General features: G+C 43.6%; 1 protein-coding gene across 2 annotated transcripts in view; it reads left to right on the top strand.

Annotated features, from left to right (window-relative positions):
- KAZN (kazrin, periplakin interacting protein) overlaps positions 1–27,145 on the top strand; it is a 241,300-nt gene that overhangs the window by 8,671 nt on the left and 205,484 nt on the right. The window contains exon 1 of one of the 2 annotated variants that reach the window (XM_072884021.1): positions 24,335–24,466. The exons of the other annotated variant lie outside the window; for it this stretch is intronic. The gene's annotated coding sequence lies outside the window, so the exon portion shown is untranslated. Of the gene's footprint in view, positions 1–24,334; positions 24,467–27,145 lie in introns of those variants that run through there. 2 annotated transcript variants of the gene reach the window in all.

Here is a 27,145-nt window from a genome sequence, read left to right as displayed (position 1 = left end):
AGGGTTTGTTATCTGTGAGTGGTTTTGCTGGTTTGGGTTTTTCAGACTTGCAAAGCTCACGGGAATTGCGGTGCATGGCTGAGATGATGGGTCGGGGTCTCTTAGGGCAGAGCTTAGCTGTTTCTGGTGGCCAAATAGTAGATCCTGTCCTGAGGGTGTTGGATTGTACCTGCTTGGAAGAGGGGAGAAAAACAGTATTTTCTGAAAACGGGAGTGTAGGGTGTCTGGGTATTAAAGAAGTGGGGAAAGCTGGACTTAGGCCGCAACTAAATCCACATTTCCAGTGACGGATCTGGTGCTGTACTCCCCAAAGCAGTACTCTGGGCTTCTGGGGTCGGATTAAGCAGCCACCAGCAGCCGGGAGCTGAGCAAGATGCCCAGTGCTGCGGGTCCGCTTCCCCCCTCCCCGCGGCCAGGTAACTCCTCTGTCACCTGCCCTGCGGGACAGTCCCTTGTGCTGGGCAAATCCACGTAAACGTGATTAATCTGCTTAAAACCAGGCCCATAGAGTAGCCCTTGGAGGGAGGAGGGGGCAGTGACTGTGGGCATACTAGTAAGTATGAAATTATGTATACGTATCTACATCTATATATATAATACACAGCAGGAGGGGTTTATTCTTCAAACTGAGAGGAAAAGCTTTTCCAAAATGTTAGGACTGCCATATGCCATTAAGTATCTGACAAAAAACCCCCAACAACAGAAAGCAGAGAGAAAATACTGAAAATATTTTTCTTTGCATAAATTAAATATAAATTGTTCCCTGTCATCTCAATAGAGGGACTCAATTATTACAGCGTCTGTGTACTAACCAGTTGCCAGCTGATTTATTCCTGATTAAATTATGGGTAGCATTCATCTGCACTCCTGACAGACAAATTTGGTTTTGTCAATTAATGTTCACGAATAGCAAAGTATAAGGATATAATAATTCCTTCAAATGGAAAGCAATCATCATATTTTTATGACACCAAAATAATGAACTGAAAACATGTGTATGATTAGATTTGCAGCTACAAACATGAATTAGTTATCCTTTCTTTCTTTGGAGGCAATTTTAATGGCCGCGCGTTGTTAAAAGGGAAGCGGAATGAAAGGCATTAAGCAAGGTATTTGCCTTTACTGTGGCTTTATCCTGTTTCATGGAAGGCGGGGATTTTTGATGTAGCTAGCTGAGAATTGTGTAAGTGGATATTTTTAAATTGCCTAAATTCTGATATGAAATAATGGAAGTGTTTTACTGGGACATGTCCAGGCCATCAACATTTTAATTGGGAAATCAGCTGAACAAGGCTGAGCTATTGCCTCTGTACTTTATCATTCTGACTAATGCCATGGCTGCAATGGTGAAATTAAAAACATTTGAGCCTTTCCAAAACAAAACATTCCTACAGAGCCAAAATACAATACTCTTGAAATATCTATATGTTATCCTGGCTTTGAATGAAATAAAATATATGAAGTCGTATGAGATGGAGAAGCTATGTTTGAATTCCATTAGTCCTGGGAATGGAAGTGGAGTGTCATCAAACCTCTGTGTAAAGAGAAAGCAGGTTAGGATAGAGAAACCAATGCTTTTTCTGCAGAAGAGAAAGAAAATATTGCTGTGTCCCAGGGGTTGTGGGTTGCAAATGAAGACTGTTATCAGCTGATACATCTGGGCATTTTTGCAATATCATTCTGTAAGATTTGATCCAAAAAGCACTTTTTAGCAGCTCCCAGTAAAGCAGCTAGAGACGGTGACCTTGGAGCAAGTTGCCGTGAGCCTGGTTAATTATACAGTTCATTCATCTGGGTACAAGCTGCATTAGTGCTGCTCCGCCAACTGGGCTTCGCTGCCTGTTGTGTTGCGAGCGAGTTCCAGCTAATTACATTTATTTGTATTTCTACTATTCCTTTTTTCCTGATCACCCAATTGCTTGAGCAATGCGATTATGCTACACGATCTCCTGCACGCATGCTTAACACCCACCAGCGGCTGTCGGTGCCGTGATCCGCTGCGGGATCCAGGGACCAAGTGCCCTTGTTCCTGCTGGCTGCAGCACGGTGCGTCGTGTTCTGTGGGCACCGTGCTGACCGACAGTCGAAGAGGAGGCTGAAACTGCTGCACTCATCTAAATGGATAAAAAAGTAAATAAGTTAAATTTCAGGAAATTCAGAGTGTGTCTGTAAAGACTCGGGGAGGGGGGAAAAAAAAAAAGGAATCTACTGCTCTGAGCGTATGCAGAGCTTGCAGCAAAATGAAACTTCATTCTCCCTGCAGCGTCTTTCTGCATGGATAAAAATAGTTTCTGCTCCTCATTGGAGCTGTTCAGGTTATCTTACAGAGGTGCTTATTATTAGCTTGATTTTGCAGACACCGAAACAAAGGTACATTGTGCTTTGGTGGCTGCAAAATTAAACAGCTCAGCCTCAGATTTGCCAAAAATAGCCCTGAGGATTGCTGACTGATGGCGCGGTGACTGTGACACCTCCGGGAAAGGCGAAGCAGCGAGAGAGGGCAATGGAAAAGCTTGCAAAGCATCAGGCCGCCCCAGCGCTTCCCAGAGCGATGGGATGTTCTGTTCTGTTCTGTGCAGCCAGGGAGGGGAGAGCACAGAGGGTCAGCTCTGCCCTTCCTCCGAGCGTCAGCCTGGCCCGAGTTGTGCACAGCAAGGAAAGTAAACCTGCAGAACTCGCAGGAATTACTCTCGGTTCGTGTACCATTCTCCGTCTGTTCCACACCTCCAGTGGATGTAATTTATGTTTGCGTGCTGCTGCTCCAGGACCCAGTTACGTGGTATTTTCTGTAACGCTTGCTCCAAACACAGCTATAGCTGGAGGGAGTGACAGGTAACAGCTCTCTGTTCCAGATGCAGTTTGCCCGAGCAGAGGAAGGCAGGACAAGTCCCACTTGCAGGAAAAATCCTGCTTAAATCTTCCAAAGCAGTGGTTGCCAGGATTGCTCTAATACGTGGAGGACCCCTTGGTTTTATTGGTCTGTGTTCAATATTCAAGGCTGCTTTGACAAATATCTAACACAAAGACCTCGTGTTTCTGTGATAAACAGTACTTGTGTGCTTAACTGGGAGCGTTCGTGTAATTTCTATAGGCTTTAAATAAGGGTTCAATGCTTTCCTGAATGGGCTGTAAGCTTTGCGGGGCAGGCGCAATGCGGGGCAAAGATACTTCAGTTCGCTTAAATGAATTGGAAGTATTAAGAGTGACCTGGCTGTGGCATCACAGAGCTCTGGGTAGGTTAATTTACTCCTTTTATCCTTATTTCCCAGCTGCTGCAGGTGGAACTCTGAGCACCCGTGCTAGCTCAGGTATTTCCCCTGCCCCTGACATGCAGATTTGCACTCCAAGTGAGTTGCAGTCTGTCTGCAAAGTTACCTCCTCATTTGGAGGTAGCAAAGGCTTTCTGGGCGTTTCCTGGGGATATTCCTTCCAGTAACCATTAGAAAGGTTTTCAGCTTCACTGGGTATTGCGTTAGCAGGTTGCCAAGAGAGCTGTCCTATTTTCCCTGCTGTGTTAAAGATCTCCAGCACAATGTGCTCGAAGGGCTCTGTTTAGGCTGGGAAGATTCCAGCTATGTGTCAGACAACAGGGTCAATTAATATGTCATTTTTATGATTGCAAAGGAATTGGGCTTCCTCCTCTTTCCTTCCCCTGTGGGCAGGTATAATACACAGGGTGGCACATCCTTTGCCATCAGGCAAAGGACTTTTTTAAAAATACCTCTATCCATGACTTTAAAAAAATCTCACTAAATAATCCAGCCCCTCTCTCAGACACGGCTCTCCATCAATCTGTGCGTGGCTAAGGTCGGGAGCCACCCCTTGAATATTTCTGTTTTTCTAGAAAAGCTGGTATTTGTTAAATAAATGTCCTTTCTGCTGGGGTGCTGATGCCCGGTGGCCGCTGTGCTGGGGTCTCCTGGAAAGCAACTCCTTGAGCAGCCGGTGCATGGATCCTGCTTCCCTCTCAAGGACCTGTTCTTTAGTAAAAGAAATTTGGGGGAAAAAAACCCCCCGTTTCTTGGAATGTATTCTGAGTGATAGCACAAAAATTCTCAAAGAAACACAACACTTTTTTTTTTTAAATATTCAGCTTGGGGAATATATTTCCAGTGGCCTATTGCAGAACTGAGAGCAGTTTGTTTTTCACGAGCTTATCTTTTGGTTTGCTGTGTGTTTGTTAATATGCTGATAACGTCCTGACTTGAAAACCACTGAGCCATCATCACAAATTCCTATGGATTTGAGTCAGGCTACTGCTATGGGCAGCCCCAGCTGAGTTGGTTGCTTTAAAAAAATAAAAAAGGTAGGAAAAAGACTTTTGGGGCTTGGATTTATGTTTCTAAATGTCCTCTATAAATAGATGCAATTCCTTAATTGCAAGCTGAGATTTTCTTGCCCTCCCCCCAAGAACCAGGGCTTCAGTAAATACGTGGTAAGTACAGCAAACACATCGAGTTATAAATGTCAGCTACCTGAATTGCTAAGCTAGGATTTGTTTTCCGTAAACAGCAAAATGCTGCCTTTTGCAGATACAAAAAAGCTTTTTATCTTCAAGGCAAACTGTAAATGAACTAGAAGAGTAACTTAACATTCACTATTGGTTAAATTGGATTAAGTCCTGTAAAGATTTATACACATGTAGGAACCCCAGAAAAGGCATTTCAGAAGTGAGATTTTTCCATGAAGTTACAGAATCACAGAATCGTTTAGGTTGGAAAAGACCTTTAAGATCATCGAGTCCAACCGTAAACCTAACACTACCAAGCCCACCACTACACCGTGTCCCTAAGCACCTCATCCAAACGGCTTTTAAATCCCTCCAGGGATGGCGACTCCACCACTTCCCTGGGCAGCCTGGTCCAATGCTGGACAACCCTTCCGGTGAAGTAAAATGTCCTAATATCCAGTCTAAACCTCCCCTGGCACAACTTGAGGCCATTTCCTCTCGTCCTGTCACTTGTGACCTGGGAGAAGAGACCGACCCCACCTCTCTCCAGCCTCCTTTCAGGCAGTTGTAGAGAGCGATGAGGTCTCCCCTCAGCCTCCTTTTCTCCCGGCTGAACAACCCCAGGTCCCTCAGCCGCTCCCCATCAGCCTTGTGTTCCAGACCCTTCCCCAGCTCCGTTGCCCTTCTCTGGACACGCTCCAGCCCCTCCATGTCTCTCTTGGAGTGAGGGGCCCAACACTGAACACAGCAGTCGAGGTGCGGCCTCACCAGTGCCGAGTGCAGGGGCACGGTCACTGCCCTGCTCCTGCTGGCCACGCTATGGCCGATACAAGCCAGGATGCCACTGGCTTTCTTGGCCACCTGGGCACACTGCTGGCTCATCTTCAGGCGGCTGTCGACCAACACCCCCAGGTCCTTCTCTGCCGGGGTCCTTTCCAGCCACTCTTCCCCAAGCCTGCAGCGTTGCAGGGGGTTGCTGTGGCCCAAGTGCAGGACCTGGCACTGAGCCTTGTTGAACCTCACACAGTTGGCCCCAGCCCATGGATCCAGCCTGTCCAGGTCCCTCTGCAGAGCCTTCCTGCCCTCCAGCAGATCAACCCTCCCGCCCAGCTTGGTGTCACCTGCAAACTGACTGAGGGTCACTCGATCCCCTCGTCCAGATCATCGATAAAGATATTAAACAGGACTGGCCCCAGCACAGAGCCCTGGGGACACCGCTGGTGACTGGCGTTCTGCATTTTTATTTAAGTTCTGCATTTTTATTTAAGATTTGATATTCCTTAGAATCAGAGGTGGCCGAAATGCGTGCCATTGTTCCATGAGGGTCTTTCTACCATTTAATATCTATTAAATGGTATATTTATATCCCACCACATAGGAAAAACCAAAGACAACATCATCTCCAGCCTCCAACACACAGGGAAGTTTAAAATGCAATTCTCAAGAATCTAACTGCATGAATCTAATTGCATCTAATGCCAATGATCCTATTGATCCTGAGCATTTTACCATATTCCAGGTACATCTAGAAGTCTGGTACTTCAAATGTTGACAACAAGTAAGCATACATGTACGTTTATCCACATAAAAACGCAAATGTAGGCTGGAGCTGCTGCTTTGCCTTGTAAGTAGAACAGGTTTTTTTAGTTGTCTTTTCTTTTTTTCCCCTTCCCTTTCAGCTTTTATAACCCAGCTGGCCCCCTTTACCTGGGAATGCCCCAGTGTGGTTTGACTGCGCTCCAGGAAAGTTATGGCTTCCCTGCGGAGAGAGGGATTTTGTTATGCTTAACTTTCATTGAGCTTGATAATGTTTCACTTGAGGTTTGCTGCTTTCGTTCCTGGTGATTGAATTAGGGAATCATGGCTTAAGATTGATGCTTTTTCCCCCCCCTCTCTTTCCCTTGGGGAGTGCATTTTGTAATAAGTTTAAAATGATTAATGAGCGAGTGTGATTGTAATAGTTTCTTTTAAGAAAGGCTGAGTAGAAATTGTTAGGCTTTGATACCCGTGCTTGTGATCTTAGACAGGGATTACTGGTGTTTTGGCTTGTCTGTTATCTTTTCTTTTGTCAGACATTTGTTACAGCTGCCAGTCCATGGCGAAATCTGCTTTTTGCGAGTCTCGGCACGGGGTCGGGAGGTTAATGACGGAAAGGATTTCCTCAGGGCTCCGCTGTTTTCATCTACGGGCTTTGGGCTTCTTAAATGGACAAATATCCTAGTCTGGCTAACGCTGCTTTCATTTAACTTTGCACCAAAGTTTTGGATTTCTACAATGCCTGGGAACAGGCCAGGAGAGGGAGGCAGAGTACGCTGCAAAGCAGAGCTCCCTTCGAGTCCGATTCCAATTTGTCCGAGTTTATGGACGTAAAAACGTTCGCACTGCATCAAACCCTCCACCCCGTCACCGGGAGCAGCGCGGGGGCTCTCCTGGGCTCCCTCCAGTCTCCGAGCCATTCCCGCTCCCTGGCTGGTGGCAACACGCTTGCGATACAGCTGCTTGCTGGTTGGTCTCCCTTATTCGTGGTATTGAGCGAAGCCGTTCTGGGCTCCGGGTAACCTCGGGCCCATCCATTCAGCCTGCGGTAACAGCACCTGCGCGGCTCGCTCAGTTAAATTCTCCCTTGCTGGCAGCTCACGATTATCCCAAAGATGGGTGGGGGCTCATCGTGGCGTGCAGGAGGAGTCTGGCAGATCCTAGGCTGAAATCTAATTCCATGAGATGATAGCGGTTTCAGGTTAGCTAATCTGTACAGATTTAGGTTCGTTTCAGGGTAATTAGGCTAATTTAATGTAATTTGATGATTACAAGCAGCAGCATTTGGTTTATCAGATAGGCCACATTTGGTATAAACTAAATGTCCTGAGAATTTAAGCCCAAGAAATGTTCAGCTGTAGGCATCATGTGGTGGTGATCTCACCTGCAGGGGGAAAAAAAAAGGGAAATACAAATTTGAAAATCAGAGCTTTTCTGTCTATGGCTTTTTCTGTTGTGAGAATTTACTTAGTTTCATGTGTTGAAGCCTCCCAAACTGAATAGCAAAATCCCGAAAGAAAAATTGGCCTTCTCATAGCAATAGGTCTGCTATCTGCCATTTTGCTGTAAAAGAAGGCGTTTCAAGGAAATAAAAAATATTTTGGGGAACTGTAACTCTTACAAGAGTCACATCAAAGGCCTCTCATGCTTCTGGGGGTGAGTCCAAATTCATCAATGAGTTTTCATGTAATTGTGTCCTGTGTAAAAGCTTTATTTGAGGTCCCAGGCAACCTTGAAAATTCTTCTGGACTGCATCAATTTGATTTAACTTGGCTTCATATTGGAGTAGATGATCTCAAATTGGCCTGGAGTACATGCACTGTGCTTATTACAGGATTTTGCCTGGTGCATATTTAGGATCGATGCTAGGACAGTGTGACCAAGGAAATGACAAAAGTCTTTGCGTCATGGGTAAGTGCAAAGAAAATGAAATTACTGCTTGGTGTTGCTTGCAGTACCCCAAGGAAGCATGGAGTTACCCAGGCCAGAAATAACTCACCCTAAAATAATTATGTGATTGCAGCTTAGGGCAAGCTGCACATAGAATTTCTTGCCAGAGAAGAGGTTTTAGCTAAATAAAGTTCTGGTGAACAATTACTCTCATAATTCAGTGGTAATCCTGTTGGGGAATTGCTCTCAGTAACTCTTATATTATTAATTAGTTCAACTAACATGAGGGATTAATAAATATTGCAACACTCATGATGAAATGTTTTTTGTTTATTCCCATTTTACACATGGCGTACCTGAGGAATGAAGGTTTTTCCTCATTTTTGGTAGGCACAGAGGTACTGTTGCACTTTTCAGACACAGCCGCCAACTCTTAACCTGAGGGTTTTTCACACTGATACCTCATCTGGAAACTTCTTCTCTTTGCCAGCACGGAGCATGGCATCTCTTGTAGTTTCTCATCCAACGCTGTACTTTGTCCATCCATGCAGGAGATACCCAGGCATTTAGCTAGCTGTGATAGCACCTTGATTAGTTGGGTTTTTTTTTGTTTTTGTTTCTTTTTGGGGTTTTGGGTTTTTTTTTTGAAAAAAAGAGTTAGGGAAAACGTGAATCTTGTGAGAAGACCGTGGTGTCTTCTGGGTCTGGACCAGCGAGGAGTGGTATTGAACACCTCGAAAGAAAGGACTCTTCCAACTAGCTGGCATATTCCTTAAAATCACAGCAACCTGACCCCAAATCTGAGCATTGGAGTCTCCTGCGGCGCAGGCGGAGGCGTGGGTGCTCCTGCGGCACGCTCCGGGGCTGTTGGACGTCCTGGGCAGCAGCGTGAGGGACGATGGTGGGATCAGGCTGAGAGCTAAGCGAGCTGATCAGCTGGTGCTGTTTTGACCTGCTGTGTGGTTTTTGTTTTTGGTTTTTTTTTTTTTTGTCAGCAAATGCACCTGAGGCTAGGCTGACCTTTCTCCATAAGCAGCCTGAGAATTAGTTATGACATTTCTTGTTAGGAAATAAACTCCATGTGCCATTTTTGTCTACCAGTTTTTTTTGCCCCCCTTTATAAGTCTAAACCATTAGCACTCTAATGCATCATCTAGACGATGATTTTTTGTGGCTTGATGGTCTACTCAGCCCTCTCTAGTCTTGTCACCAAGACGTGACAGCATTTTTATGGCTCTCTTGCTAAGAACAGCTAATCAGAGTGCCAAGCAATTGAAAGGTCAATGTGATAAGGAGCGGCGCGCAGCCCGCGTTCCCCTATCAAAGCCTGCTGTGGGGAGAGAACACAGCACGGTACGGACCTGACCTAGTGACAGGCTACAGCAGAAATGAGGAACGATAGGCGTTTATTGGAAGTCACTCTTGTCACAACCTCAAACCCATAATCTCCTGGACTTTCCTGGGTGCTGGAGGGGGCTGTTAGGCTGATGAATGGCTCCTTTCATTTGTTTTACTACATGGAGAGAAGTGCGTCCACTGTGGGTATCCACAGAAGTGCATCCCTTCAGGGTATATTTTTGCATGTGTTGCGAAATGTTTTTCAAGTATCTGCTGCGGTGCCATTATTTCCTTTAATAAACAGAAATAAGCATACCATGAGAAAGAAGTTGCTAGGGTTGTTGCACTATAGTAGAGAGTAACGTGTGCGAAGAAGAGCGCTCGCCATATTTTCTAGGGCTTGTGTGGTTAATAAATGGATGAATAATTAAGTAAACTTACACGTAATTAACTCTTCAGTCTGTGGGCATATGACCAAATTGGACAGACCTTTTGTCAAGGCATATATATTAGCCCTTGGAGGAAATCCCAAATCTTTATGGAATAGCAAGATTCTTTGAGCAAGTATTAGCCGTTTTCCTTGCTGAATTTCCAATTAACTTTACTAGGTCTTATTTTGTTTGTATTTATTTTACAAATACCCTTTATTGTTTTACCACTTATGTCTCACCCTTACAGCTCATCATGTATGGTGTGACTTATGTTTTTCTGTACAATGCTTTAGGCTTCACTGTGTTATCGTATACTGTATTATTCCACACAGAAAATGGTGTAGAGTCATAAAACTACTTGATGGCATTAAATATGTAAAGCTCACTGTGATTCAGGGGAAATTAAGGGCTACAAAACTTGAGGTTCTCTTAGATTTATTTTTTTTTTTTTAGCCTGAATTTTTTTTCTCCAGCTTTGCACCTAAATTTTTTATTTGGCTTTTGCAGGCTTATGTTTTCATTCATATAAAAAAGCCCCTTACGTGGATATTGGATGAATATAAGAGTTATTGCAGATGTATTTTGCTCTCTGGGAGACTGAGTTATTGGGTAAGGATCTGGTCCTTGAAGATCCTGGAAGTATTTTAGCCGATTTGGTTCCCCTTTGCTGCTTGGGTTGTAAAGGAGCAGCGAGCGGAGCGAGTGTCGGTGGAGCCATCTCCTCTGTTGTTATGGGAACACCAGCGGTGAGGTGCCGGGGAAGGCAGCGGGGATGTTATTTGCTGAATGGCATGTAAAATCAGAGCTCTGGAAGGAAGGGCTCTTTCCTCCATAGAGAAATTTACACTCTTGCTTTCGCAGCGATGCTCTGAATACAAGCTGCCTGGAAATAAAGCGGGTTTTGGAGATGTAATCCATGCTGGTAAAAAATATGCTTTACATCCATGCAGTACTGCTATGCAGCCATCTGCATACTGTTATCTGTGGATGTGCAGCTCCTTCCCTTTCTATACTCTTACAACAACTTATAGCCACTCGAGACGTGGGAAATCCATGTTCACAGCTCTCCTGAACGCCTTTTTGCAGTTTATTGAATTATTGTGTGCTTCAGGTCCTGAGGTTCAAAATAGGGTCTGTAGTGCTAAGCTACATCTATTTCACACTGCAATAACAGAGGCTGTACAAGTGTTTAATATAAACCAACTCGCATTTTGAGTAGCATGTCCTCTTTGAAGCATGAATAAAAGAGACGACGTGAAGTCTTGAGGGATGTTTCAGGGTGAGACAGTGCAGACAAGCCGGCTCCAGTGCAGCTGCGCTTAGCAGCCGTAAATATTCAGAGGCTGGTGGGTAAAAACCCTCACCCATGGGTGGAGAGACACTCTCTTCTGGCTCTGCGTAAACCACAGCCCTTCCCTCTTTACCCGGCGAATCTGGCCCAGCAGACGCCGCTTGTCCTTTGCCGTGGCCGTGCCCCCAGCCCACAGGCTGCGCAGGAAATGTATATGGGGAAAACGTATGTGGTTGTAAAGCTTCCTGGCAGCGACCACGCAGCTCTGAGTCTTGTAGCTTTTGGAGGCTGCTTTGGGTGGAGGATATGCAAGCTGGGTAGTTCAAGAGCTTATTTAACGTGCTTTTTCCTACTTTAAGACAAGGCAAAGCCTTCTGCATTTGGGAGCCCGTTCAAGCATGAAGTTCTGAGCTGCAGTGAAGCGTTTCATTACTTTTCACTCCATCTTTCTTCCTAAAAATGTCTAAAACACACGTAACATTAGAAATGCTTGAATGCGTAACAGTAAAACTGCAGAAACTTTGGTGTCATATCTGATTGGAAATTGAAATGGAGTTTGCTAGTGTGAATCTAAATCTGTCTTTCAATGTACTACACGTGAAAAAGAAGGTGGGGATGATGTTACTAGAAGTTAGCATTTATGTAATAATTTGCATACATGATTTGCAGCATGGAGGTTTCTAGACAGTATTAAACCTCATGTTTTAAAGAATAGAATCAGGAAAATAGAAGATGATTTTTTTTTTTCTTTTCTGAAAAAAATGAGTTGCTTCTAGTTACCGTGTTTTATTTTCAGAAGCGCTGAGAATCCCAAACTCTAATGCTTCTGGAAGTTACTTGCTACGTCAGTAGGCGCTCCAGTTGTAGCATCGGGATCTCGCTGGTCTAAGTCCATGGAAGAGTTCACCAGCATAAACCACAGAATTCGGTTGGAAAGGTGCGTGTGCTTTTCGGGGCCCGCAGAGCGGCCGCGCTCCCTGTCCCCCCAGGTCGAAGAGGGATTCTGCTGAACAAGGGGTTTTATGCTATTGCGTACTTCCCCCCAAGACACATTTTTGCCTTGCAGGGTTGTCTTTGCTTAATTCACTAGATCATTTCCCATAACTACAAGAAAAATCAATACAGCAACTAGCCCTCTTATTTTTTCTTAAATATAATTGTTTCATGGTTGCTATTTTTCACTTTTGCATTCTCCTCTTCCCTGCTCTTACCTAGCCAGGGATTAGAAGCCGCTGCTCATCTTAAATTTGGTGATACCACAGGGTCTCGAGCATGTTTGGGGAAGACCAGTGCATGAAAGAGAAAACGCAGCCCCACGTTTTCAGTGTTCCTAGTCATTCCAGGAGGAAAAAAGAAATTGAAATCTTGCAAGCAAGAAATGCAAATGTGTGTTTTGCCAGCTGAAGAACTATAGATAATTTTGATAATTTTGGACTTTCATCTTGGGTTTTTTTCCCTACCTGACCCAAATATGGACTTCTAATTTATTTATTTATTTTAGTTCTGTGCATTGCCAATAGAAACATATTAGGCATGTTGACAGTAGTAGCCTTGTAAGAGACATTAGTTATTAAAGGGAATAAGAAAGATGTGCAATAATTATCTGTGACTTATTTTTCAATTAAAAATAAGCGCTCTTCAATCTAACCTTCTAGTCCTCCTGGAGAGACTTTACAAATGTTCTTATGCCTTTGTTTCAGAAGGGAACAAATGAGATGCCAGTTAATAAAAATCGGTAATGTAATATTTTAAAACCTCAGTTTGTCCTTTCCTGTCAAAGACACAAATGCCTGCTACTCTGCTCAGAAGCTTACCAGAAGAAACCCCCTTCGTGTCAAGGAAAAATTGCTCCGTATGGTAATGTAATCACAAAAGAGAAACTTTCTTCTATTGATTATCCCCTCCAGATATCCCAGTAAAAGAATCATTCTTTGTTTTTTACAGATTGTTTTAAAATTCCTGGTTGCAAATCTGATTGACTTTTGTTCCTTTGGGAAGATGCAATATCCTCTTTTCCCCCTCTCTGTAAAGGCACTTTATTTGTAGGGGCTGTTCAGTAATTCTGAATTGCAGAGAAGCAGGTGTAAGAAGTCTGAGTAACATCTGCGTGACTACGGATGAAAACATTATGGCCGTTACGGTATACCAGACAGTAACATCTTTTGGCTGATGTGCTAAAACAGTGGGCACGGATCTGCCCGCCTACGTGGCTGGGCATACATTCCCCTTTCTCATTTCGACAGCTGGCCTGGGAACGGCAGTGTTGGGCTTTGGCTTCTTGAGGCGGAGTTGTAAATCGCAAAACAACTACGTAAAAAAGGCACCTCCTTATTCAAAAGCACTTTTGACTGGGAGCTGAGGTAGAGATCTGATCTGCTTGGTTCCCCGACAAAAGCTGCTTTTTTACTGCTGGTGCAACACAGGCGCAGGCGGTGGATAAGCAACCTGGGACTCTCTTCTGTTTTATCCTTCACATGAGTTAAAAAAATCCCGCCCTTGTCTGGGGAGCTTTGAGCGTAAGACCTTTCATTCTGATTTGGGAGGCAGAAAAAGGTATTTGCGGGATCAATTGTTTTAGCTGGGAAACTTAGCAAGTTTTATCTGAAGGTTGGGGAGAATATATGTAAAAATGGCCATCATAATTCTGGTTGTATTTCCAAATTTATCTGTACTTCTACTACTGTAGTAGAAATATGTGTACTACTAGAGGTACTTCTACCTGTTGTCAAATCCTTTTACGTCCAAGCTAATAGGTTAGCTGCAAAAGGAAAAATATTTCAGAAGATAAAAGGGGTTTTTCTAATATTAATCCTTGCAAAATAACCAGACATTTTCCTTTCTGTATTTACCAGGTAATCCTTTAGATCTGATGCTTGCGTGTAGGGAGGCATTTATGTGTTTTACACGATACTTTGAGATCGGTGGAAATGAAAAGCAGTATAATTACCCTCTGGCCTTTTATCTTTCTGTGGTGTCACCTCTAGAGAATGCAATGATGGGGTAGAGAAGCCTTCGCACAGCAGATAATCATAGCCATTAGAGGAAACAATACTAACTTAAATACAACTGCGTTTTTCTCAGTGAAACGTTGATGTCGGAGTCTATGTTGATCTATTACTGAAATCATGCGGCCAAGAAACAGCCACGCTCATGGAAGGACCTACATGTAAAACCAATCGCTGAATATTCTAGTAAATTCTTAAAATATTCAAAGGATCGGTATTATAAAACGGGAGGGATGACGACACAGAAAGAACACGAACGTCTGCTTTAAGTGCAAAATACAAATGGGCCTTAATTACAAATTTGCGATCAATGCTGCTGTATTTTGAATGTGTTGGTAAATAATTAATGAGCAAGTGCAGCACAAGGATGAAAATTTCCTTTTAAAACTGTATCTTGAGCGAATGCCAGTGCTGGTACTTTTAAAAAGAGGCAAAGGAAAGGACCAGATTTATGATACAACTGGAATTTAAAAAGCGAAGTAGGTGTTTTATTCGGTAGTTAAATGCATGTGAAGTGTTTCACCCGCTCCGGTTTGTCGTTATCCCTGATCCAGGAGCAGCAGCTGAGTGAGCGGGATCTGTAATTGTGTGGGGAATATTCGCGTGTCAATAAGATCTTGACTGAATGTCACATCCACTTAACGGTGTTTAAAGGGGAAAGGAAATCACTCTGTCTTGCACCCCTGAGAAAGGTCAGAACATCAATTTCTCTCTGTTTGTCTGAAACCAATTGAAAGTACAATGCAAGTTTGCCACTTAAGGATTTTTTTTATTTTATTTTAAAATGGGTTCGTTAGGGGACAAAACGCTGGTAGCTCTGAATTCTTGTGCCGTCACTTTATTTTCCAAAAGCCTGCGGGATTAAAATGCAGGTGTGGCTGTGTTCAGTGAGCGTTTTAGTGGAGAATTCAACGGGGATGCTTTTTGCATTGTCTTGGCTATACTTTAGTGGGTAAAACGGGGAATTTTTCTTTCTAGAAAAATCATATATCCTTGTATTAAGTCGAATTTAATCAACCATACCATACCATCCAAGAACAACAGTCAGTTTCTTTAGTGCAGTTTATTTGCAGAAGTGCTGAGAAATTTGCAGCAACGCTCGAGGTTACTTGCGGTTGTGCCCTGGAAATCAGTTAACATTCAGTATAAGGCAAAGTCCTTTGAAAATGCTGGTCCTGATAGTCTCAGCCAAGCGAGGTATTTTCCAAATATTTCAGAAAATAATGATTATTTTTTGTTTTACCTCTGTCTTGATGTACCTCACTGTTCTGTAGGCAAAATAGGGATGATTATATCGTCCCTATTGGGACAATAGATTGGTGACAAAGTTAATGTTTTTGTATTTATTTAATCTTCTTGTATTTAATCTTGATATCTTAAACTTCAAGACGTATAAAGGGAAAGAACAACGTGGCAGTAGCACTGTATATCTTACCTGTGATACGTATGGAATCTTGTTGTTGCATAAACGTTTTTACTACCACATCCTCCTCCCCAGTGTGAGAATCTGGAGAATCTGGATGTATGCTCCCCAGGTTGGGGCCAGGGTGCCTGGAAGGCAGCAGCTAGGTACCATCGTGGTCTGCCTGGAGCTGGCTGATCCGGGCTCAGGATTGCTCTGGGGGTTCTTTTTTTGACAGGGTTTTGAGCCTAAACCCGCCGTGAGCTTCGCTGGCTTTGCGGAGGGATTGTGGCATGCCCTGCCGAGGTTTGCCTTCGGAGGAGCAGTAGGTAACGCCACAGCTCTGCTCGCTGATAAAACCACAGTGTTTGCACCAAGTCAATTTGCTTTGCTCTCCTGGTAATTAACGTTATGCTACCGTTGCTCGAGAAAGGAGTAAATGCAACAACCCTCTCTTCTGCTTGCCCTCGGTGGGAAGACACCCTGCGTGTGCCTCACCAGCATCGCAGGGCTCTTGGTATCAGCAAACCGCCCGTTCACATAAACAGTCTGAAAAAGCTTGTCCAGGTGGTCGCTAACTCCTGGTATTCTTCTGCAGGGGTAAAAAAATAATTCACTCTCTCTCATCTTGTGGTCAATCCCTTTTTGCCTACTTATTGGGGATAAATGAAAAGAAATCTTTCTCAACAAGGTGCCCTGCTCCACCACCCATCCCCTGGCCACAGGGTCGACAGCTAAAACCCAGCAACTGCCTGGGAGGTTTTGGGAGACAGTGGTGTGATCCCATGGGCTCTTTGCACACCCCTGGGCAGGACGTTTTGCTGTTTCGCTAGCAACAACTGCCCTCTTCTTGTCTTGACCTCAAGGCAAAACCATTGCAATTTTCTTTTAGGATTGAGTGCTATGCAGCTGACCCATTGGTATTTGGAAATACTTGTTCACTAGTCGGCAAAGGCAGTGGAAGGAGCACTTTAAGGGTTAACAATAACATCTTACCACCTTAATTCTATGGCAGAACTGGCTTGGATTTTGGAAGGAATAAATGGCCTTAAACCTGGGAGGGCTGCAAAGGTGCTGTATTTACCAAGAGAGAAGAGGTAACTGTGCAAGAAGAGGCTTGTCCCTGGGTGGAAGTAGCACGTCCCTCTCGAGCTCAAGTCATTGCTGTCACGCCAGCTACTGTCCAACGTGGCTGATGAAATTTTGTCCAGAATGCATAAAATGCAATACTACTAAATTCCAGTTTAATCCAGGGCAGAAAGCAGCTACCAGTGTGTGCAGAAATGCTGCCGTGATGAGTGTGTTGGGAGAGCAAGAATGTAAACTATTGCATGGTTTTGCAACAGGAGCGGAGGAAGTTTTGGACATAAATACACGGGCAATACTCTCTGTGTTGTTTTGGTGCAACAGAGCATGGGCCTGATATCCTCATCACACAAAATGTCATCCTTAAATCTTGGTAGTTTGATCACTTGTCTTAATTTTCATCATTCCTAAAATGCATCCTGATAAACTGTTGACGAATCAAGCTGGTACCACCAGGTTGATCTGTAATTGCGCATAAGTGAAGCTGTTAAAAACGAAAACAGGCCCACCCATATCTTCCTAGATTTGCTTTTGAATTGGTATCTGAAAGTGCCAAGACAAGAGGATTTTACGTCTTCTGAGATGAAGTGGCCTCAAGATTTAGGAGGAAGCGGGTGAGTATCTAAATAATAAATGATACCAGGAAAAACATCATAGGAGAGGTTTTAAAACATATGTTAACATTGTAGAATAAGTTACGCATGAGATGCATTGTCAAGAAATGCAAATATTACCAGATTTGTACAATACTCAAAGTGGTGAAGTGCTCCTTTGGTGAGAGCAATGCTGCTACGGCGACACCGATATTGTAGCAATTTACCAAGCGATAAAATGCAAGTAATTTATTATAATTTTACAGTATTTTTTTCATATGGAATGAAAGGCTTGATTGCCTCCAGTTTAGGCCGTTTCACTCTTAATAATATTGATTTTACCATATATTTTTCTCATGTTTTTAGAGCCATTTTCTGAACTTGGCATAAGATTTAAATTTTAATGCAGTTGACAACATAAAAGCCAAGTTTTAAGAAATCTTATTATGGTAATTACATTTCCCTGCTGGAAGCTAATGTGTATATTACATGGAAAAATACTTTCTGTAGCTGGGGAGCCAGTGTAAAGGGACAGTAAAAAAAAGTTACGAGCACACTTCAAGTCTTTGGTGTAAGGTAATTTCAGTATGTTTGAAGGACTTGAGACTAGTACCTGTCTTCCAGTGCTTTTTTTTATATTTTTTCCCCACTTCTAGTGATGAGAAATTTCTCCTAGAGATGCTTAATTCAGGCCTAACTTTTCTCAGAAAAGCAGTTGAGCTGTTGTAATTCCTAATCCTGGTGTATATTTTATGTATAATGTAAAAAAACAGACTAGGCAGAACAAGTGCAATGTTTGAAAAACTCTGTGGACTATGAAATTTGGATGTGGCAGCAAGAATCACCCAAATTCATATTTTTGGAAACCATTTCTTAAGCATCTGCCTAGGGGTGGCAGAGTTCAGGAGAAATAAATTCATCAAACAAGGTCTGCTGCTTTCTCTGCACAAAGCATTTAAAATAAGATGACCTGGGGGAAGTCCTGGAGAGGTCCCAGAATAGATATAGCCACCTGCTGAGGATGAAAGGTAGATTGGGGTCATCTCTCTGGAATGGGTGAAAATGGGTTATAAAAAGGCAGAGAGTGAGGGAGGTGGGAGGGAGAAGGGGCTGCTTTGGTAGTCCCGGGGAGAAATGGGAATGCTTGAAGCAGCGCTGCGGACTCGAACAGGAATAAAAAGAAAAATAGTTTAGGGTTAATGATTGTCCAGCTCGCTTCTGCCTTGCACGTGAGAGGCAGGGGCAGAATGAGATGACAATGATGCATGAATAATCGCAATGACAAAACACCTGCCTGCCAGTGAGCAGCAGTGAATGAATTCCTTATTCATAGTTTTAAAGCCCAGATATCTAGTTAAAGCATAGCTGAGTTTGGGGAATAGAAGTCAAGAAGATGAATGGTTGGACCTTACTGAATTAAGAAGGAAGAGGAATAAAATAATGCACGTTGTACCAAACGAATACGTTCTGTTTCACAGATTATGGGAAAATCAGTGGTGTTCAGGAGAGCAGGGCAGCACGCTGCCGTTCGTTACCCTCAGCGGCACAGTGTGGATGGGATTAGAGGTTGGTCCTTTAGGGAAGACGAAGAAACTTCTTTCCCCATCTTAACTGGAGAAAAACCTAGGTTCAAATCATTGCTGCAGTAAATATTAAATTATTTATACAAAGAGGAGGAACGGCTGAGAACAGCACACCCAGACTGGCTGGTGGCCCAGCGGCTGAGGGACCTGCAGGGCGTGGGAGAGAGAAAAAGGTACACTTTGTCTGCTTCAAATCAGCAAACTAAACTAAATTTCCCTAGACTTTGGACTTTCTTTAGAAAGGCAAAAGGCTCCTGTTACTACCTGCATGAAATTAATGCACCAAGAGCAACCCAGGAAGGCAAGGGAGTTTCAACTGCAGCCAAAACAGGGCAGACTCGAAGTCCCTCGGGAAAGCGGTTTGGCCACGGTCAGGCTCATGTCTTCCCATTTGTGTTAATGCAAAGGGAAAATCTGAGGGGGGACTGAGTTTAGTCGCTCGCTGGCATCCCAATTCGCTGCTTATTGAGAGTAAGAGCTTTGCCTGTTTGCGTTCACCTCCCAATAAACAGAAATTTGCTGCCAGCAGCTCAGGGTATCCTCTCAGCAGAAAAGCATCAGCCTGGAGGGATGCAGATTTGTGCCCTGCTGAGGGCTTGGAAATAAAATATCCAAAGGTTGCATTGTAACTTCTCCTCAGGAAAAGATAAATGAATAAATTGCAACTAAGCATTAAGTGTAGATAAATACTTTTTGGATCCAGAGGTCAAATCCTGCCCATTGGCCTCAGCCTGCTATTTTTCTATGGAGATAAACAGAGCCTTTTAGGGGAGACCTTTAAAAGACAACTTGCCAAATGCAGCCTGGGCTTTTAAAGACTCCAAGGTGCTTCCCATCACTCTGGTGTCAAAATTTCTTTTCCTTTCTTGACCATCATTACAAGTACGTTGGTTTTTTCCTGACCTTCATTCCTCAGTGCTGTTTCAGAAGCCAAAATACATATAATTGGTTAAAAACCACCCAACAGCTAAACCTCTAAGTTACCAGAAGTGGAAGGTCTACTCAAGTCAGGTATGTTGCTGTATTTTTGGGTTCCTCTTTGTCCCAGTTCTGGTTTGAACGCTCATGCCAGGACGCAGAAGAAGCTGCACTAGGTAGGCAGTGGCTCAGGTACATCATGGGACTCCGGGTCTATGCTAGCATCCCCCCCTTCATCTTGCACCTTCTGCTTCACTTGGGCAAACTTTTAAAGCCATCCTGTGGCTCAGTGCCCAACCTATAAAATGACGTACAAAGAACATACTATCTGCCAAAGGCTTTAGGAAACAAAATCCACATGCAGCCTTCTTTGAAGAAAAATAACAACAATAATATGTGAGCTCATAGGTACCAGGATTCCTCACCTTTTTGCAACAGCGCTAGAAGGCTCACTGAAATCCATAAGCAATTATAGCAATGACTGACAGGTTTTTGATGCCTGCTTTCCCTTTCTTATTAATGAAGTCCAGTCATTCTAAGGAGGACCTTTGAACCTCGACACAAGACACCAGCTGGCCTTGGAGCAGCCGTCAGCGCAATCACCCCTGTCTGCAGGGGTGGAATGCTAAAATCTGCTACAATCTGCTATGGCTGAGCTGCACAGAGCCCATGTGTGGGCTATGATATAGGCGCAAGTACTGATGCAATGCAGCGCTGAGTCGTTTTTGCAATTACCCACATTAGCACCTGCATTTCCAGATTTAGTTCCGATTTCACTGCAATGCCCTCCCAGCTCAGAGGGAGAAAATAAGTCTTCATATCTGTTCTTAATTTCTTCAGTTTTATCTCAATATTTTCCATCCTGTTGGTGCAGTTGTCATCACTCTGGTGGATTAAAAACAAAACCACACCATCCTAAGTATGTTTGCCCTGTTTCTAACAAATATGTTGCTATGGGAACTTGATGTTGCTCTCGCTGTTGCGCCAGATGCACCAGCTATCTGTCCCTAGACTGTTTTTTTCCTAATAAATTAATTGCATTTAAATTAAACATATGAAGTTATTTCATGTCAATTAATTTGAATGTTAAGCTCGGTATTTGCAGAGTTTCTCTCTTCCTACTCACCCCACAACATTAATTAACTCCTCCAGATACTGTAGTCCATCACATAAAGCTGCGGTCTTTCCCAGCTATCTGCAGTTACAATACTCGCTGCCTGCACGGGAAGTAATCAGCGTCCAAAATAATTGCTTTTCACAAGCCTGTAGTCAGCTGTCTTGTCAGATATTTAAGCTGTAATGAAACTGTTTCAGTTTCCAGGAAAAAAATATGCGGCTGAAAGGTACTGTAATTGCAGGTGGAGAGCAAAGCTGATAATGGAACTGTTTTTGTTTAGCACATAATGTTTTCATTTGTTGGTCCTCTTGTGGAGGTACTTCCTCCAGCACTGGCACTGTCATGCTCTCCTCTTTGCGTTTCTGCTGTGGGAGGAGGAGGTTTGGGTTCCTCCCAGTCTCGCTGTTTTGCATGAAGGCAATAAAAGGTGGAGAAGAATTCACGCGTAGTGCAGAGCGGAGGAAGAGCATCCTTTGGCACAGAGGCAGACAAATGGCACCCGATTGCTTTGTACGTTGCTCGTGTACATTCAGCCAGCAGCGGGGACTTGTGAAAATACTTCAATTGGAACTGCTCACTTAAAAAGTCTATAAATAAGATTATCCAAGAGTTGTTTCTAAATCCAAACTTTCTGAGAGCCCAGCAGCAAATGAAGCCATTGCTTAGATTTGCACCATACTTTCTCCTAGGCTTTCTCCTAAAATTCAGAATTCTTGGAGCAGAATGTTTGCTGTGGGTACAGGTGCCCAGCGTTAGCCTAAAGAAAGACAAAGAGGAGAAGACAGTGAATGTATGTAGCCGACCTAAACATTTTATACTTAGCTTTCTGATCTGTGGTCATAAGCTGTAGAGAAACTGGCTGATAAATTAGTAGCCCACAGGGAAATCTTATTTACAAGGAAGGCAACAGAAACATTAATGTATCTTTATTAGCCTTATTTAGACCATATGCTTTCTACATGGTGGGAAACTGCACGGTCCCTGCAGTAAAACAGCAGTGGGTATATGCTGAGTTACAAACTCTTCTAATTTGCATGCTTCCTTAGACCCCTTCAGCTGCTGTTACTTTTTGCTGCACTGAAAAGTAGGCTGATAACCAACAGGCAAGGGAAAGTGGAATTTTCTTTGTCTCCTCCAGGATTTCATTGGGTAACAAAATTATGGAGGGTACCGCGGGAGGGAATGCTGATTTTATAGAGGAGGGGGTGCACAAACTGGAGTTTGTAAGCTTTTGCGAGGAAGAACGTAGGGGGGTGTTTCTGTTTTCTCTCACTGAGAGGTGACTTCTGGCCTCCTTGTCCCCCGAGATCTCCCCCCCAGAATAACAAGAGCTATGGCGCAACCTGGACATGCCATATTTATGGGTTTTTTTTGTTGCATGTTGCAAGATAACCCCTATCAGAGTTAGGAAATGCTGTCCTGTGCTTGCAAAATGACATAGCTGTGCCTCACACATCACTGGGAGACAGGGTAATTCCTTTGGCGGAGGATATCCTCTACAACCACGTATTACATGTAAACTTGCTTGCTCTTGCCTGATTGAAACTGATGCATTTTTCTTTCTTATTACTGATCTTTGACTTGGATTTTGATAGGCTTTTGGGATCGAGTTGCCATCGAAATCGCTATGACCCCAAATTTGATAGCAAATCCTACACTTTCAAAGACATTCATTAGGAAGGTTACTAGCATTTTTTGATTAAGCTACGGTTACTTGTTTTTTAATGCATGCACACGTTTTTCTGCATATGTTTAGATAAATCGAGTGTAGCCCAATGAAAAGGAATTAAAGAGTTGATGACCATAATTTTGAATTTGATTTCCTATCTGGCTTTTCCTATTCTAAGTGTTTCACTTTGCAAATTGTTTTGCTTGGTTCAGGCTAGTGCAATCCTTGCAATTTTTCACTGAATACAGTGAACCTAAGATATCTGGCTGCTCTTAGTGGCAACAGCTTCGTTGCCAAATGTCCCTTGGCACCTTTGAAGCATTATTTGTTTATTTACTTTTTTAAAGGAATGAAAGTCCATGCACCATGGTGACTTCTTGCTCTCCTGTTGAGTCTGAATTTTTAACTGAAACGTAAGCCTAAGCAAGCAGTCTGTTAATTCCTAGCTAACCTTCTTGCTGGCTGATTGTAGCTGGAGAATGGCGACATTCCCATTTTGTTCCTCCCCACCCATGAAATAAATAAATTGGGAGAAATGTGTGGAGTGAAGCTTGGGGGCTACATTAATGCCAAACACAAAGACGCTCCTGCTTAGATTGTACTTCTTTGATTACTCAACTGAGTTATTAGATACATGAAGAACACACATTTAAATGTAAATCCATTCTCCTTCTGTAATAGATAAATGTGCTTTGCCTTGAATTTGTAAGCAGAATACATCACTTTGATATACTAACTGGAACTGAATAAAGCTAGTCAGTAGACCAAGGGAAGGATGCGGATGGCTTTAAAGCGAATGGAACAGAGGAGTCCCTCAGTTAGTTAATTAACTTCAATTTCTATTTTAATGAACTTTCTCTGGTGCTTGTTTAAGCATCCAGATGCTTGCAAATGTTTTTTCCCAACAACAGGCTTTTGTTGGCATGTAATAATTATCAGTGGGGGGTACCTGTCTTCTGTATCCCAGACATACTCTTAGTATTTGCACTGCGGCAGCATCAACGTGCTGGTGGGACAGAGCCGCGCAGCGCCGGCCATGACGCACGTGTGTGTCAGCCTTGGGGCCAGCGGCAGCACGGGTTCAAAATCTGAAAGAGGGGGGAAAAAAACAGTGATTCAGTGTCTTGGCACGTTCCTCGTGACTCTTCTAGAAGGCGGGTGATCAGAGCTGGGTGTTCACAAAAGGTGACCGGTCTGGTGAAGCTCATCTTCCCAGGCTGCTCCTGAACAAGGGGCGCTTGGGCTAAATCAGATTTCTGCTCCGAATGTCTCTCTGGATTTGCTGTCGAGAATAGAGGGGTTGAGAGAGCCTAGTCCTACTAGACCCAAGCTGTCCAAGGTGCATGAAGGTAACCCTTCCCGCAGAGGTTATCCTTCCTAAATCCTCAAATGTTCTTCAGGAATTGGCTGTACTTACAAACGCCAAGGAAATCCCCTTCGCTATTTGTTACAGGAAACTCTGGAAGAAACTTTAATTTCAGAATGACAGCGCAGCAATTTTTCAAATCGCGCTTTGCTTCCAGAGAGGGATTGACCAAACCCCAGGGAACGGCACTGCCTGGCGACGCCTGCCAGAGGAATATGACAAACGACAGTCCCGCAGTCGGATGTCTCGCCTCGGGCGGTATTTCGGAAGTGGGCCGTGCCGGCTGAGCTCCCCAGCAGGAGCAGAGCTAAGCAGATTCGCAGTGCCTTGGAAAATCTCGCCCAGCAGCAAAGCTGGAATAAGCACATCCGAAGTTAAATAAGCGGCACGGTCGGATTTCTGACTGAACGCAGTAAAAAGAGGAATTGTCCCGTGGGTGAAAACCTGGGCTGAGAGGTGGGGGAGCTGCCTGCAGGGCCAGGCTTCCACCCCTCCCACCCGCCCCAGACCAAAGGCAGATGCCTTCCCCTTGCTGACTTCCCCTGACTCATCCTGCCGAGGACTCCCTGGGTGCTGTTGAGCACATCGCTTGTTCTCTCTCGCATCCGTGTCCCTTTTTGCAGTTCAGCTCCTGCACTCTTGGCTTTTGTTTCCTTGCGATAGAAGCACGCTGGAAGAGGAAACGTCTTCTGTATTTTACACAGCAAAACGGGGCCGTGTTCTCACAAACAACTACAAAAGTACCGTCAGGAACCAGGGAAACAAATGGCAGAGTTTCACCTGGGTAGTCTGTAAGAAGTTTTCTATTTTCTTTATCCGGGACTACTTGTGTTGTAATTGTAGATGCAACCGTCCTTGTTAAAGGAGGAATTTCAGTATTCCTCCTATTATTGGGTGCTGCTAATTGGCTGCTTAATTCTTTCAAACATCACAGTCATCTGTGGAATGAAACAGATTTAAAATCTAATAGTAATAGCTGAATAAATGCATCTGCCAACCGTAGAGCTTCTCAACTATTGCTCACTGTAACTGTAATTAGCCAGTTAAAGCCATCAGACATCTGTGTGTTAAGAGATTAGGTCCCTCCTGCTGCTTTCATTAGCGCTGTGAGAAGTGGGAGGGTTAATGAAACAGTACTCATCTTGGAAGCATTTTTTCAGTAATCGTGGTGGCGAGATTTTGTAGTGATGGCTGCATTAAAAACGCCCTGAAAAAAAATTATATATATTACAGATGGATCTATTGCTGTTCAGGTGGTGGGGAGTTTCTGGTTGTGCTCTTGGGTGAGGAGTCCTGCGCAGACTCGAATTAAAAGTTTTCTTGCAATGGACCACTTTTGCCATAATGCTTTGAGATACTTGTTGCAGTTGTTTGGCATTGTTTTATGTTTTGCGTTTTTTTCACATTACCCTCAGCACTTGAGACCGGTTATGAAAACCACAGGCTGGGAGCTAGAGGAGCAGAGCCCTGATTGCAAATAAATTATAAAAGGGGGGTGCCGGTCTTATATATCCCAGAAATAGCCTTGCAAAATCTGACAATTGGTTTTGGAAACTACCTGGTGCTGCTTTTATTACTTATAAATGCCAAGGAAGAAATTAAATTGCTTTTCATACTGTATCTCTCCAACCTGGGGAAGTTTCTGTTGAAATCTCTGGAGGAGAGAGCTTTGCTTAATCCTCTTAAAATTGGTCCGAGTGCTCCAGGTCGTTTGAGCCCTGTTTGTCCTTGGGTCTTCTCTTGCTGCTCTGCAGATGGGGGAGAAGGTTGATTTTTCTGCCAGTTTATTGCCTTATTCTGAATCACTGTGGCGTTGGTTCTAAACCGACTCTGGTATCGGAGGGTGCCCCACGTAAGCCCCAGCACTCGCCCAGTGTGCTTCTTGGCCAGAAGGGTATGGGGCAGCTCTCTGATGCTTCGTGGGTTACTGGGAAAGCAAAGGCTTACAGTCAAATTTCTACACACCAATTCTAATGCCCAGGCCACAAAATCACCCTTTTTCAGGTATAACACAACAGAACACCTGCTGCTACATCTGAGATGTAGCTGTGTTGGGTTTTGGTTGGGTTTTGTTGTCTTTAAGCTCTTTTTTTGAGATGTTGTACTAGAGACTTGATCTTGGCTCTGTGAATTACCTGCTCTTGAACCTGTCTCCATACATTTCTGATTACTTGTTTGACAGAAGAGGTTAATTAAAAATTATGAGTCTGGAGATATAGTGGGGACAGTGGGATGGAGGAAGCTATTTTCTTTGCTGAGGTTGTGCTATAAACAAAGCCTTCTACGCTTTGGGTAAAACTCTGGCAGAAAGAAAATAGGACAGTTAACTTGATGAGGATTTATGTCAGCTGGGTTTCTCTGTCTTTATATACTGCCTACCGTGGAATCTGAGTTATTAAAGCTAGATGATTGATGTACCTATACAGACCAAGGAGTGACCCTGAACCTTTGAAAACCTTAGGTTCATTTATTTAGATTTTCTTTCTCTGTCTGTAAAACTAGAATGGAAAAAAGGAGTTTAGGGCTCACCTGAGAAGGTCAGTGAAGAGCAGGAGCCCTCAGAGGTGATAGAGGTGTTGTGAATATAACATTTCTACAAATAAGACTTAACTAGCGGGCTACATTTTCTGGAAATCTGCTAGAATTAGAGATTGAGCTTCGTACATTCATCTGCCATTTTGGGTGCTTATCTGACTGCTCCACGCCCTTTCTTTTGGTAATCGCTACTCAATATTTCATCTTAAATTGATGATGCGTAAGCTAAATATTTTCTGAATATGAACTGTTGCCGTAAGAGATCCTTTGAACATACGAGGTACAGTGTTAATGAGCTGTGCATTACCTGCATCATTGCCGTATTTCCCCATGCTGAGAGCCTGGGGGAGATAAGACTTTTAATAGTGATGGACTTGCTTCCTGAGGTTTCGTAAGCTCTCAAATTTGCTCAAGGTTTTGGGTTTTAAAGACAGAAGAGAGAATAGACTTTCTACAGCCACCTGTTTTAGTCTTCAACCAGTAAAAAACCTGACTTAACTGGCTTCGTTGAGGGATGCCATGCACTAGGTTTGCCGTATCCCAGGTCTTGGAGCAGTACTTCTATTTCCTATATTAATTATTCCTCCCTGATATCTCAGGACGCAGCCCCCCAAACTTTTTTAATGCACTTTTGAACTTGCAGCGTTCAAGTGGGCACAAAGTAATGGAAGAAATGAGTTAAATTATCCCTTGTTTCCAATTAGGTTTGCATATGAGGTAGCGTGTGCATTGACTTAGCTCCTCACTGAAGAGCGATACTCTACTGGGTCAATGATTGCCGGTTAAGTAGCCCCAAGATACCCTCTAAGGCTAATAACAGCCTTTAAGTAATAGCATGGATCGGTCTGCCAGGTCAAAAGCTATTTATTGTCAGAAACTGTGGTGTTACAGCATGCTTTCAGATGCATCGCCTCTCCATACTGTTTTCTAGACAC

Source organism: Ciconia boyciana, chromosome 19, assembly GCF_034638445.1.
Source record: "Ciconia boyciana chromosome 19, ASM3463844v1, whole genome shotgun sequence".
NCBI lineage: Eukaryota > Metazoa > Chordata > Aves > Ciconiiformes > Ciconiidae > Ciconia > Ciconia boyciana.
The sequence above is the reverse complement of the archived record's forward strand: the minus strand, read 5'-3'. Positions and strand labels throughout refer to the sequence as shown.